At 37.7% G+C, this 14626-nt stretch overlaps 1 protein-coding gene across 4 annotated transcripts in view; it reads left to right on the top strand.

Moving 5' to 3' along the window:
- The window catches only part of HYCC2 (hyccin PI4KA lipid kinase complex subunit 2), a 71395-nt gene that overhangs the window by 2821 nt on the left and 53948 nt on the right, over positions 1 to 14626 (top strand). For 3 of the 4 annotated variants that reach the window (XM_024757306.1, XM_024757309.1, XM_024757305.1), the window contains exons 3-4: positions 8765 to 8868; positions 11485 to 11584. The gene's annotated coding sequence lies outside the window, so the exon portion shown is untranslated. The remainder of the gene's footprint in view (positions 1 to 8764; positions 8869 to 11484; positions 11585 to 14626) is intronic. The other variant, XM_024757307.1, reaches the window with a different exon arrangement.

Here is a 14626-nt window from a genome sequence, read left to right as displayed (position 1 = left end):
TCCTATCACTATGTAGCTCTGCTCCTTTTGCCTGCTGTTGATACAATGTTAAAAAATAGAGTTGGACCTAATTCAGGCATTCTCCATAAAAGTGAGTAACTCTGAGAGAGTTCCATGTATATCAGAATAATCTAGGAGTTAAAAAAAAAAGGCACACATGCATATCTATTATATCATCTCCACTTCCCTGCAGAATCTTAGTGGTAGGGGCAATATGAAGGGAGGCAGATATATTTTGAAGGAAAAAAAATTCCCTGGATGATATGGTTTATAATGGGCTTCTATTTGAGAATCATTGATCTAATTCAAGGCTCTCACACTGTGGTGTGAACCAGAACAGTAGTTTTAGCTTGAGAAAAAGGGCTTCTAAATCTATCAATATATTATAGCTCAATAAATTTTCACCATTTAATGTCATAGCTGAGATGATGGATTTTCTAACCAGGAGCTAAAGTTGCCAGAAATAAAAATTGTGCTGAATGTTTTGGTTGGGATTACTTTTTACTTGGCACTTAGCTGCTTTACATAAACCAAGCTAATTTCTTTCATAATTCAGACCTGTGCTTTGCACAGATATTTACTTGTACCTGTTCTCTCAATGTCTCTGAAAGCTATCTAGTACTAAATTAAACTAGAATTGGAAAATAAGAATTGGAAGTTTTCTTGATAAAAGGGTTTTTTTGCAATATTGCTATGATATGATGAAGGTATACATTTATCTTTTTGTAAACAAATAATATATATTAAAACTTGAAATTATGAATGTGTTGACTTTGACACAGGTCTTGTTTAGAGATTCATGGTTCATTCTTATGAATCCTAGACTTTCTGTTTGGGTGTTTGTCTGTCATGGAGACAATTACGAGAAAAAGTAAATGAGTAGACTTTAATTTTGGAGAAAGGAGTAAAAAACTCAATTATGTAATATATTAAGGGTGTGACTTTGATTACTTATGGGATTATAGTTCTTTCTAAGTTTGAAATACAACTGCCAAAAATGTGGTCATAAAATATGGTAAGTGGGGGCTTCCCTGGTGGCGCAGTGGTTGAGAGTCCGCCTGCCGATGCAGGGGACACGCGTCCATGCCCCCGCCCGGGAGGATCCCACGTGCCGCGGAGTGGCTGGGCCCGTGAGCCATGGCCGCTGAGCCTGCGCGTCCAGAGCCTGTGCTCCACAACGGGAGAGGCCACAACAGTGAGAGGCCCGTGTTCCGCAAAAAAAAAAAAATATATATATATGGTAAGTGGCACTTAAATTGTTAAATGGCAAAGCATGGATTACATAATAGTTTTTTGTTCTATTCCAAAAACAACTTCAAAAAAGGTTAGAATCAAACTTATCTATCACTTTTGTCATTATGAATCCTTGGCTTTTTTTCATTGAGGTATAATTGACATTATCCGTTGACTCTTTTTTTTTCCTTCAATTTTATTTATTTATTTATTTACTTACTTACTTTTTGCGGTACGCGGGCCTCTCACTGTTGTGGCCTCTCCCGTTGCAGAGCACAGGCTCCGGACGCGCAGGCTCAGCGGCCATGGCTCACAGGCCCAGCCGCTCCGCGGCATGTGAGATCTTCCCAGACCGGGGCACAAACCTGTGTCCCCTGCATCAGCAGGCGGACTCTCAACCACTGCACCACCAGGGAAGCCCTTATTTATTTATTTGCGTGGGTTTTCTCTAGTTGTGGCAAGTGGGGGCTACTCTTCGTTGCGGTGCATGGGCTTCTCATTGCAGTGGCTTCTCTTGTTGTGGAGCACGGGCTCTAGGCACACCGGCTTCAGTAGTTGTGGCAGACAGGCTCAGTAGTTGTGGCTCGCGGTCTCAGTACTTGTGGCTTGCAGGCTCTAGAGTGCAGGCTCAGTAGTTGTGGCGCACGGGCTTAGTTGCTCCGTGGCATGTGGGGTCTTCCTGGACCGGGGTTTGAACCCGTGTCCCCTTCATTGGCAGGCAGATTCTTAACCACAGTGCCACCTGTGATGTCCCTATCCCTTGACTCTTGATATTGCTTGCTTCTTATTTAGCTACTAAGATTTGTCAGTTTACCTCCTTAAATTCCTTTCCCCATGTATTTTTTTGAAAAATGGGTGGAGGGAGTTGGATGCTGAGCGGGGAGTGAAACTTATGCTTTTTACATATTCTTTTATACTGAGGCTTAATTGTTTTTGTTTGTTTACTGAACGTTTTAGAGCGGTTTTAGGTTCACAGCAAAATTGAGTAGAAAGGACAGAGATTTCCCATAAACCCTCTCACATATGCATAGACCCCCCCATTATTAATATCTCCCACAGAATAGTACATTTGTCACAATTGATGAGCCTACGTTGACACATTATCACCCAAAGTTCATAGTCTGCATTAGGGTTCAGTTTTGGTGTTGTACATTGTATGGGTTTGGACAAACGTATAATGACATATAATCACTATGGTATCATACGGAGTAGTATTAAGGCTTTTTAATCAGCAGGTATTCCTTTTGTAGTTCTTTCTTTTTAAATGGAAAAGGGAGTGGGGAGGGGAGCATATATTACTCCCTTTATACTTTATACTATGATTGTAAAACTCGTATGGTAGACATGATGTGCTATAATATCTAAAGTTAATATGAATTTGCAGTCTGTCACAGTACCTGCTGTTTTATTGTTTGTGGGAATAAACTAGAGGAAATGAATGTTTCTGTTCTTCATGGTTCTGTTGTCAAATCTCTTTGTCATTCTGTACCCTGTCCCTCTGATGTTATTTACTCAAATCAATCTCTAATCCAGAGCTTTTTCTTAATCTCTGGTTCCTATTCTATAAATCTAATTGCCTGCTAGTTGAGGATGACCTACAGATACCTCAAATACAGTATATATAAAAGTGAATTCGTATTTTGTCATCTGTCTAATGTGCTGAAGCTGGAACCTGGTGTTATCTTTGACACTATTCATATACCCCTCATCTGAGCGATGCTATATTCTGTTGACTCTACCTTTGTATTTACTTCTCTCAATTTCTACAACCACTGGAAATTGTGTGAAGAGTTAGGACCTAGAGGCAGATATCTAGATTAGAATCCCAGCTTCGCCATTTATAGCTTCAGTTTCTTTAAAAACAGAGTTGTACAGTCCAGCAGTTGCACTATTGAGCATTTATTCCAGAGAAATTGAAACTTACATTCACACAAAAACCTGTACCTGAATGTTCATAGCAGTTTTATTCCTAATAGTCAAAAACTGGAAACAACCCAAATGTTCTTCAACAGGTGAATGGTTAAACAAACTGGCACGTTTATACTATGCAGCAATAAAAAGAATGAGCTATTGATACATGTAACAACTAAGATGGATCTGAAGTGAAAAAAGCCACTCTCAAAAGGTTACATACTGTATGATTTCCTCTATATAGCGCTCTTGAAATATCAAAATTATAGAGATGAAGAGCAGAGTAGTGTTTGCCAGGAGTTAAGGATCAGGGAGAAGGGAATGGGTGGCTACAAGGGAGCCTCTCGGTGATAGAACAGTTCTATATCTTGATTGTGATGGTAGTTACACATTATCTACATCTGTTATAAAATTGTATAAAACTACAGACACATGCACAGACAAATGAGTGCTTGTAAAACTGGTGATATCTGAGTAACCCTCTATGGACTATACCAATGTCAGTTTCCTGATCTTGATATTTTACTATAGTTATGCAAGATGTTAACGATTGGGGGAAACTGGGCAAAGGATACATGGGACCTCCTGGCATGTAGTCTGGGAACTTATGAGTCTGTAATTATTTCGAAATAAAAAGTTTTTTTTTTTTTTTTTTTTTTAAATTATTTTTTATTTTTATTTTTGGCTTTGTTGGTTGGGTCTTTGTTGCTGTGCACGGGCTTTCTCTGGTTGCGACGAGCAGGGGCTACTCTTCATTGCTGTGCGCGGGCTTCTCATTGCAGTGGCTTTTCTTGTTGTGGAGCACGGGCTCTAGGTGCACAGGCTTCAGTAGTTGTGGCACATGGGCTCAGTAGTTGTGGCTCACGAGCCCTGGAGCACAGGCTCAGTGGTTGTGGCTCATTGGCCTAGCTGCTTCGTGGCATGTGGGATCATCCCAGGCCGGGGCTCGAACCCATGTCCCCTGCATTGGCAGGCGGACTCCCAACCACTGCACCACCAGGGAAGCCCCAATAAAAAGTTTTTAAAAAGGGTTGTATTAAGGATTAAATGAGCAAATACATATGAGGTTCTAGTTACAGTACTTGCTTGGTTCATCATAAATACATAATACCTCTACTATATATAAAATAGATAACCAACAAGAACCTACTGTATAGCATAGGGAACTATACTCAATATCTTGTAATAACATATAATGGAAAAAATCTGAAAAAGAATATATATATATGTATATATACACACACATATATAAACTGAATAACTTTGCTGTATACCTGACACTAACACAACTTTGTAAATCAATTATACTTCAATAAAAATAAAAATTTTTTAAAAAGTCACCAAGGTGACATTCTATTAAAACAAATAAAATAAATATATAATGCAAATAATAGTAGCAGCAGCAGCAGTAGTAATGATAGTCTAGCCTTCTAACCTCTTAGTAAGCCTCTCCCTAGGACTATTCCTGCAGTATTCATATTGGTCACTCTGCCCTCATAGGTCTTTCCTCCCTGTGGTCCACTCTACAGTGTAACCAGAGTTCTCTTTCTAAAGTGCCTATTACATATTACTTCATACAAAATTTTTTAATGGCTCCCCATTGTATTTTCATACATTAATTTCTTTTTTTTCAATCGTAGTGGAAAGCAGCATTGGAGTTGGCATAGCTTCCAGGGTGCTATAACATATGAATTAAAGATAAAAACAGAAAAATCTAAAGCGATTGTTCTCACCTTGAAGAAGCTGTTATTTTAAGTGTTATCTTAAAGTTTATTTGATATTGCTGCCTGAAACACTACTGCAAAATTAAATGACTCAGGGCAAAAAGATTTATTGTTATTTTTCATGATTCTGTAGGTTGGCTAAATTGTTCCTTTATTGGTTTCACTTGGCTGTCTCATGTAGCTGAATCCACCTGGAGGGTTGACTGAGTTAGAAGGTCCAAGATGTCTCCACCCACATGTTTGCACATGGTGCTGGCTGTCCATTAAGGTGCTTCAGTTCTTCTCAGTGTGACTTCTCATATGGTGGGCTAGTCTGGCATCCTTACATGGCATTCTCAGGGTAGCATTCTATAAAGGTGAAGGTGGAAGCTGTAAGGCTGCAAGGCCTCTTTGAGGATTAGGCTTTGAAATTGTATAACAGCCCTTCCACCATATTCTGATGATCAAAGCAACTCACCAAGCTAGCCCAAATTCAAGGGAGTGGAAAAATGGAAAAGGACCTTTGTCACAGACAATTTAGGCTGCTATAATAAAGTACCATAGACTGGGTGGTTTAAACAACAAACTTCTATTTCTCACAGTTCTTGAACTTGGGAAGTCCAAGATCAAGGTGCCAGAAAATTTTGTGTCAACTAGGGACCCACTTCCTATTTCCGAGATGGCTACATTCTCATTGTGTTATAACATGTGAGAGAGCTCTCTGGGGATCTCTTTTATAAGGACACTGATCCCATTCATGAGAGCACTACCCTCATGACCTAATCACCTCCCAAAGGCCCCACCTCCTAATACCATCACACTGGGGGTTAGCATTTCAGTATATTTTGGGGAGACACAAAAATTCAGTCTATAACAATAGTTCACAGAGAGATCAGATTATTTTCTGTTTTCTTAATGTAAGGATGAACAACAGTCCAAAAAGTGACACAGTCACTATAAGAATTTGAAAATGTTTGCTGAGATCTAATAAAAGTAAAAACACAAGTACCAAAGACATTAGATAGCAAGCCAAGAAGGACAGGTTCAAAATCTTCATGAAGTAGAATAATGTGCATAATATGTGGGAGAATCAGCCTTATCTAACTGTTGTGCTACAGTAGTGTTTCCTGAAAACTTGAAGGAGGTTAATCTGTAGAAAGTTCACTGGGTTTTTATTTGAACAGGTTTTAAACAGCTGATTTAACATCTTCCATTAAACTGTTTATTTTTCCTAACCTCTCATTTTCATATAATTTGGCTTTGGCCAGTCACAGTAAGCCACATTACTTTTCTAGAACATAACTCCCAACTGTTGGCAAGAAATTATAGTACTGCATTATGAAATCTTGTCAGTGTACTGAACTATTATAAACACCCCTCTGTCTGAACTGTAATGGTGGTGCACCTTCACAGAGTAGATTCTTTGGTCAGTCTTGCTTCCTACACTCCCCACCACCCCAATTTCAGTGGAATATCCTAAACACTTTATTCTTAGCATTAAATTGAAGCATAACTGAGATGGCTTGTTGGCATCTTAGACCATAAATTTGTTCCTGCAGTCTCTTTCTTACCTTATCAGGTGGCAATAGTGTTTGGCTGCTAGAAACAGAGATAAGAAATAACCGTTGCTTCAATAAGATAATAGTTCATTTCTTTGTCTTGTAAGAACAAATTCAGAAATAGTCTAAGACTGGTACAGCAACTCCATAGACTTGTCAAGGACCCAGTCTCTCTCTCTCTTTCCTTTGCCATCCTTAGCATGTGGTTTCTATTCTGAAGATCACAGAATGGTTGCTGGATATCCATCCATGATCTAGGCAGAAGGAAGGAGGAAGAAAGGCAGAGGACAAAAGGGGCATACCTTCCATCTTTTAAGAAAACTTTCTAGGGACTTCCCTGGGTGTCCAATGATTAGGACTCCATGCTTTCACTGCCGTGAGCCCGAGTTCAATCCCTGGTTGGGGAATTAAGATCCTGCAAGCCACATGTGAATGACAAAAAAAAAAGAAGGAAAGAAGCCTTTCTAGAATTCCCTACATGGTATTTCCTCTGATCTCATTGACCAGAACTTAGTCATTTGGCCATACTTAGCTATAAGTGAGGGTCAGAAATGGCTTTAGCTGACTGTATAGACTAGATCATTACGAGGAGGTGTGGATCTCTATCAGATGGGAACTAGTAGTCTTTACCATACTTGCTGCCTGTCTCCTCAGCTGAGTCTGCCGCTGACTGACTGCTTGTTGCTGTTAGGCCCTTCACTCAATAGTCATGAACTAAGTGCTAACTGTGCTAAGCCCTGTCCCAGGAATTGGGAATACAGATACATCTGAGACGTCCTCCCTGTCCTGGAGAAGTTATGGATCTTACAGTTTTCCTGCCCTACCCCCCCACCAAGCAGTCACATCTCTCTCTAGGTATTGGGCATAGGTATTGTTGATTTCTTCTGGTCTTTGGCTTGCCTTTTCACTCTCAGTTTCTTTTGATGACAGGTTTGATACAGTCCAATTTATCGTTGTTGTTGTTATGGTTATGGTTAGTGCTTTTTGTGTTTGCTTAAAAAATATTTGCTTCAAGGACATAAAGATGTTTTGCTATGGTTTTTTGTTTGTTTACTTTCACATTTAGACCTGCATTCTATTTGGAATTTACTTTTGTTGAGTTGTGTAAAGTTAGAGATCGTGATACACTCATTATTTTCTATAGGGATATCCAGTTGACCCAGCGTCTTTTGTTTAAAAGAATGTCTTTTCCCAACTGCACTGCAATTTGCCTTTGTCATAAATAAAGTAGTCTTATTTGTGTGTGACTTTCTAGGCTCTATTTTTTCATTGATAAGTTTTAGTTACTATACTTGTACAGTTAATTACTATGGCTTTATAACAGATCTTAATATTTTACAGTATAGCCCTCCAATTTTTTTTGTTTTTCAAGGTTGCTTTGACTATTCTTGGCTCCTTGTAGTTCCCTAGGGATTTCAGAATGAGCTTGTCAATTTATCTTTAAAAGGAGAAGAGTGGGATTTTGATTATGATAGCTTTGAAACTAGAAATCAATTGGGGGAGAATTGACATTTTTACTATGAGTCTTCAACCTGTGAACATGGTATGTCCTTCAATTTATTTAGACCCTTAAATTCTCTCAAAAATGTTTTCTTGTTTTCAGTGTAGTGGTCTTGCACATCTTTTGTTAGATGTCTTTCTTTTTCAAAAAAAATGCTGTTGGAAGTTGTGTTTTTATTTTCTTTATTTATTTGATTATTTTATTTTATTTACTTATTGTTTTCAGCTGTGTTGGGGCTTCGCTGCTGTGCGTGGTCTTTTCTCTGGTTGCGGCGAGTGGCGGCCACTCTTCGTTGTGGTGCGTGGGCTTCTCATTGTGGTGGCTTCTCTTGTTGCAGAGCACGGGCTCTAGGCGCGTGGGCTTCAGTAGTTGTGGCACGTGGGCTCTAGAGCACAGTCAGTAGTTGTGGTGTATGGGCTCAGTTGCGCCACGGCATATGGGATCTTCCCAGACCAGGGCTGGAACCCGTGTCCCCTGCATTGGCAGGCAAATTGTTAACCACTGCACCAGGGAAGCCTGAAGTTGTGTTTTTAAAAAACACTAGTTTACAGAAATATAATTGATTTTTATATTTTAGCCTTTTATCCAGAAACCTAGATAAATTCACTTATTAATTCTAATAATTCTGTAGAATCTTCTGAATTTTCTTGGTACATATTTATATTGTCTATTAATAATATCATCTCTGAATAATGACCTTTTTTCTTTTCTGGTTATTATTCTTATATCTTTTTCTTGACTTGCTATAGTAGCTAGGCCCTCCAGCACAGTGTTGAATAGAAGTGGTGATAATGGTTATCTCTTTCTTCTTTTTTTTTTTTTTTTTTGGCGTCACTCCGCGACATGCGGGATATTAGTTCCCTGACCAGGGATCAAACCAGCGCCCGCTGCAGTGGAAGCGTGGAATCTTAACCACTGGACCTCTAGTGAAGTCCCTCTTTCTTGTTTTCAACCTCAGAAAGTAAGTTTTCAATATTTTATCATTGACTGTGACACTTGTACAACCTTGGTGTTGTTTCCTCCTTAACTGTTTGGAAAAATCCACTGGTGAAACCATCTGCACTTGAGATTTTCTTTATGGAAAGATTTTTAATGATAGATTACATTTCTTTAATATCCATGATGCTGTATGGATATTCTGTATCTTTCAGTGTTGGTTATTTGTATTTTTCAAGAAATGTGTTCATTTCATGCCAAGTGTCACATTTATTGGTATAAAGTTTATCATAACTTTTTCTTTTTGATGTCTAAAAATTTCATAGTAATTTGTGTTTTCTCTAATAAGTATTACTAGGGGTTTGTCAATTTTATTAATCTTTTCAAAGAACCAACTTTTTAAAAAATATTTTATAATTTATTTGGCTGCGTCAGGTCTTAGTTGTGGCATGCGGGGTCTTTGTTGCGGCATGCAGGATCTTCTGTTGCAGTGCTCACGGGCTTCTCTCTGGTTGTGGCGCTCAGGCTCTAGAGCGCACAGGCTTAGTTGCCCCGTGGCCTGTGGGATCTTAGTTTCTTGACCAGGGATCGAACCCACATCTACTGCATTGGAAGGCGGATTCTTAACCATTGGACCACCAGGGAAGTTCCAAAGAACCAACTTTTTTTTTTTTTTTCAGAAAACCAACTTTTGACTTTGTTGATTTTTTCCCTCGATTGTGTGCTTGTTTTCTGTTTCACTCATTTGCTATCCTCTCTGACCTCTAGAGATAGATATCTGTCAATAGATAAAACCACTGATTTTTTTTTTCAGACTCTCTGCTAATATAGGCAATCTTAGCTTTGCAAGGTACCAGGTTAACTGAAACTCCTAAATGCATATAGGAACTATGTCTTTGCTTAATACATGCAAAGTAAGAACTCTCTACATATGAAATAAGGCTACAGCTACATCCCACAAGCTTTAATATATCTTTCTTAGCACTGAGTTCGGCATTTTTACTAATTTTGGTTGTTTTTTGGGTTTTTTTGGCTGTGCTGTGCAGCATGTGGGATCTTAGTTTCCCAACCAGGGATCAAATCTGTGCCCCCTGCATTGGGAGTGTGGAGTCTTAACCACTGGGCTGCCAGGGAAGTCCCTAATTTTGGTTTTAATATCTTCTTTGGCCCATAGATTATTTAGAAGTATAATTTAAAATTTCCAGGTAGTTGGGGGTTTTTTAGGTTTTTATTTATTAATTGTTGTTAATGATCTCTAGGTTACTTTGGTTGTGGTTAAAGAACATACTCTGAATGGCTCAGTTTTCTTGTCATTTGCCCTGTTGGGTTTTCTTGTTTTGTTTTGGCTTTTTCCTCAATTGAGAGCCTAGTATCTGTATCCTTAGCCTTGAAAGACTGTCAGAGACAGTCTTCCCAGCATAGCTCTCAAGTCTGCCTGCCTGCACTGCTTCAAAATCTGGTGATTGTCTTGGTGGTTCCGAATTCCCAAGGTACAAAAAGACAGTCTCCTTGGCACCAGCTGCCCCTTCCCAGAGTGTTACCAATTTCTTGTGTATCTTTCCAGAGACTAACAGAAAACTTGCTAGTCCTTTTCAAGTTTTTTCCCCACTGCAGAACTTCTCATGAAATAAAAATCCCATGCAATAGCCCAGTATATACGAGATGGTTGGAATAGGAGGTCCTGACACATCTTCAGTTTGGAAAACATTGGAGACTTTACAATGATAATGTTGTTTAACTCCAAGAGAATATTATTGCAGTATTCTTTGTATTAAAAATGTTTTGTGGGCTTCCCTGGTGGCACAGTGGTTGAGAGTCCACCTGCCGATGCAGGGGACACGGGTTCATGCCCCGGTCCGGGAAGATCCCACATGTGGCCCGGTTCCCCAAAAAAAAAAAAAAAAAAAAAAAAAAAGTTTTGTTAATGGACATATTTTAAAATGCTAATTTTCTTTTGGTGTTTTAGCTTTTAAAGTTGTGATAAGTTTTGAATCAAAGAAGTAGAGTATAATGTGGTCAACAACTACATGATAATAGTTATTACTTTATGAGAAAAGTATACTTTTATCAATTTGAAAATGATTTTTAATATTTTTTGTGCCAAAAGTTCAAGTAACAGCATTTTCTATGTTCTTTCTCAAAATGATAAAATTTTCAGTCTGTGAAACTTATCCAAAATTATAATGTAGCCATTGATATTTAAGCTTGGTTTTATAGTGCATATTAAAATTTTAATGATCGTTGCGTGTGTGTGTGTATGTGTGTGTGCGATCACTGTAATATGTTTCAAAAGTTGGACTCATAGAATTTTTGGCTGGAAAGTACTTATTTTTGTAGATTTTTCAGGTGAGGCTCCAGAAAATTTAACTTACTCGAAGTCTTTACAGATATTTAATGGTAAATTTGAAACTAAAACCCAGACTTCTTTTTTCCAAATCTGATGTCTTCTAAAATAGGTTTGATAATGGTACATAAGTATAGCCTAGTTATTATAGAAAACTTAAAATAATCCCAATTATTTTTAAAATTAGATAAACTATATTATAAATGCCTTTTCAAAATTGTTCTTTCTCCTTTATATTACATTCTTGAGGATATTCTCTCTCACTATTTCACAGTTTTTCGTTTTCATTTTTTATAGAGTTGGAAAACATTTAAGTCTCAACAGATGAATTCCACACTTGAACTCTGCCGCATTCCTGTGCCACCTCCTCCATTGGAACACTGATCTTAGAACGGAGGTAAAATTAAAGAATTTAACTTTTTAAAGGGTAAAGAATGAAGTTCCCATAGTCAGACATGTTAGAATTTTTGGTAATTTTTGGTGGGTAGCTTCTATATATTAAGCAGTTTTACCTCGGAGAATAGTCACATCTTAATTATTGCCTTTGAATTTTACTTTTGAAAGTGTTTCCTTTTTAATAGTTGTGTCTTTTAACTTTTTTGTTACCTAAATTTTACAGCTCTTGAATTACTGAGTTTATTCAGCATAATTGTATTATCTAGCTACATCTAGAGCAGTGCTGATCATAGAATTTCTTTGATAATGTCTGTGTTCTACATCTGTGCTGTCCAATATGGGAGACACTAGCCACATGTAGCTACTAAGTGCTTGAAATGTGGCTAGTGCAACTAAGGAATTGATTTTTTTTTTAATACAATGTTAGTTTTTTTTTTTTTCAGTTTTTTGGCTGTGCCACGCGGCTTATGGGATCTTAGTTCCCCAACCAGGGATTGAACACAGGCCCCCTGCAGTGGAAACGCAGTCTTAACCACTGGCCCACCAGGGAATTCCCAGGAATTGATTTTTAAATTTTATTTTTTTTTAATTAATTAAAACTAACTGGACAGTGCAGCTCTAGTTTTTTCCTTAGGGAATTTGGTATTTACAGTACAGTAATAGCACATGTTAAGTGCTTTGTTTTTGATTTATACCTTGAAATATCTAGATAGTTTTTGGCCTAGTTTGAAAATGTTCAGTAGCCTAGCCATTTTTTTACTGTCATATGTTGCCCTGATCATTGTATAGGTTTGTTTATACAATAATTTTCGTCCATTAGAAACCCTTGAGAGCAGTTATAATTTTGCTCACTGATGTGTTAATTTATTTAATCTTTAAAAAAAAAAACTTTGACATAGGTACTTATATTATCCCCATTTTATAAATGAGGGATTTGAGGTCACAGGTTAGGTAAGTAACTTTCCCAAGGAAACACAACTTGTAGGTCAAGGAGGTAGAATTCAAACTCAGGCAGTCTAGAGCAAGAGCCTGTCTTCTTTAACCATTAGGCAGTACTGCCTGTTATATCCTTTTTCTCTCTAAATTGACAATTCCTAAAAAAGAATATATATGCTGACTATCAGCTAAGACACAATTTCTACCAGTGTTGTTAATGGAGAACTTACTGTACTTGTGCAAGTACTGTGAGTTTGCTTCCTGGCAAGTAGTTATTGACCTCTTTCAGATCATGTTCCAGCAATTTATTATTTTTTTCATTATGTTTTATTCAGGGCTTGCTAATAAAGGTTGCCATTACCATGGTCACCAAAAAGATAATCATTTTCTGTGATATCCTCTTTATTTTGCTTCATACTCTGGAAGTGAGGCAATATGGGCCTGAATTGATCTGCATGCTAGAATATCAGCTTGACTTTTGCTTTTAAATATAGGTTTTAAACGAAAAATAGAACTACCATATGACCCAGCAATCCCACTACTGGGCATATACCCTGAGAAAACTGTAATTCAAAAAGAGTCATGTACCACAATGTTCATGGCAGCTCTATTTACAATAGCCAGGACATGGAAGCAATCTAAGTGTCCATCAACAGATGAATGGATAAAGAAGATGTGGCACATATATACAATGGAATATTACTCAGCCATAAAAAGAAACGAAATTGAGTTATTTGTAGTGAGGTGGATGGACCTAGAGACTGTCATACAGAGTGAAGTAAGTCAGAAAGAGAAACAAATACTGTATGCTAACACATATAAATGGAATCCTAAAAAAAAAAATGGTTCTGAAGAACCTAGGGGCAGGGCAGGAATAAAGACGCAGACGTAGAGAATGGACTTGAGGACATAGGGACAGGGAAGGGTAAGCTGGGGCGAAGTGAGAGAGTGGCATGGACTTATATATACTAACAAATGTAAAATAGATAGCTAGTGGGAAGCAGCTGCATAGCACAGGGAGATCAGCTCGGTGCTTTATGACCACCTAGAGGGATGCGATAGGGAGGGTGGGAGGGAGACGCAAGCGGGAGGAGATATGGGGATATATGTATATGTATAGCTGATTCACTTTGTTTTAAAGCAGAAACTAACATACCATTGTAAAACAATTATACTCCAATAAGGATGTTAAAATAAATAAACAAATAAATAAATATAGCTTTTATACATCAGATGATGGGATGGGTGTAACACAGTAGAAGAAATGATTTTCAGAATTCCATATTGTCTGTTTAAATAAAAAGAGGGCTTGCAGTATGTTTATAACTGTGTTTATAGCTACCTCTAAATACTAAAAGATGCTGATTCTAGTTAGAAAACATATATTTAAAAAATTTCTCTGTAACTAGTACTGTTCTGTTTTCCAAATGAAGGTACTAAAATGTATTTATAGGATTTTAGATTTAGAAAGTAATTTATCATTGTAGTGACCTGAAGCCCAAAAGGTTTAAGCGATTTGTCCAAGGTCATATAAGCTATGTGGTTCATTGATTCAATGAATATACATTAAGTACCTGTCATATGTCTAGATACCATAATATACTTGTTAGCATTGAGTCCATAGTGAGCCCTCAAATGCTAGCAGAACAGAAGAGGACCCTGTTCTCATGGAATTTGTGACCTGATGGGAAAGATAGACAATAAGGTTTAATATACAAGGTATAAAATCCAAAGCCCTAGGAAGGAAATGAACCATATTTGTTGGAATGGAAAATACTGGAGAAGGGAGAAAGGGCTCCTATTTAGATAAAGTGGTCAAGAAAGGCCTGCTGAGATTAACAGGATTGGAAGGAGCCAGTTATTTAAATAGCGATTGTAGGACAGCATTCCAGGCTGGAACAGTCCACACAGAATCCCTAGGGTGAAGGTGTGTGTGAAGCTCTAGAGGAACTGAAATGAGAATATGGCCAGAACATAGGAAGTTGTGGTGGGGGAGAAGTATGAACTATAAGAAAGGGACCACGTTACATTTTTCAACCATAGATTTTATTTAATTTATTTTTTTAAAGTAAGGGTTTTTGGTCTTGTTTAGTTTTTTTATTTACTT

Source organism: Neophocaena asiaeorientalis, unplaced genomic scaffold, assembly GCF_003031525.2.
Source record: "Neophocaena asiaeorientalis asiaeorientalis breed wild unplaced genomic scaffold, Neophocaena_asiaeorientalis_V1.1 scaffold246, whole genome shotgun sequence".
Taxonomy (NCBI): domain Eukaryota; kingdom Metazoa; phylum Chordata; class Mammalia; order Artiodactyla; family Phocoenidae; genus Neophocaena; species Neophocaena asiaeorientalis.
The sequence above is the reverse complement of the archived record's forward strand: the minus strand, read 5'-3'. Positions and strand labels throughout refer to the sequence as shown.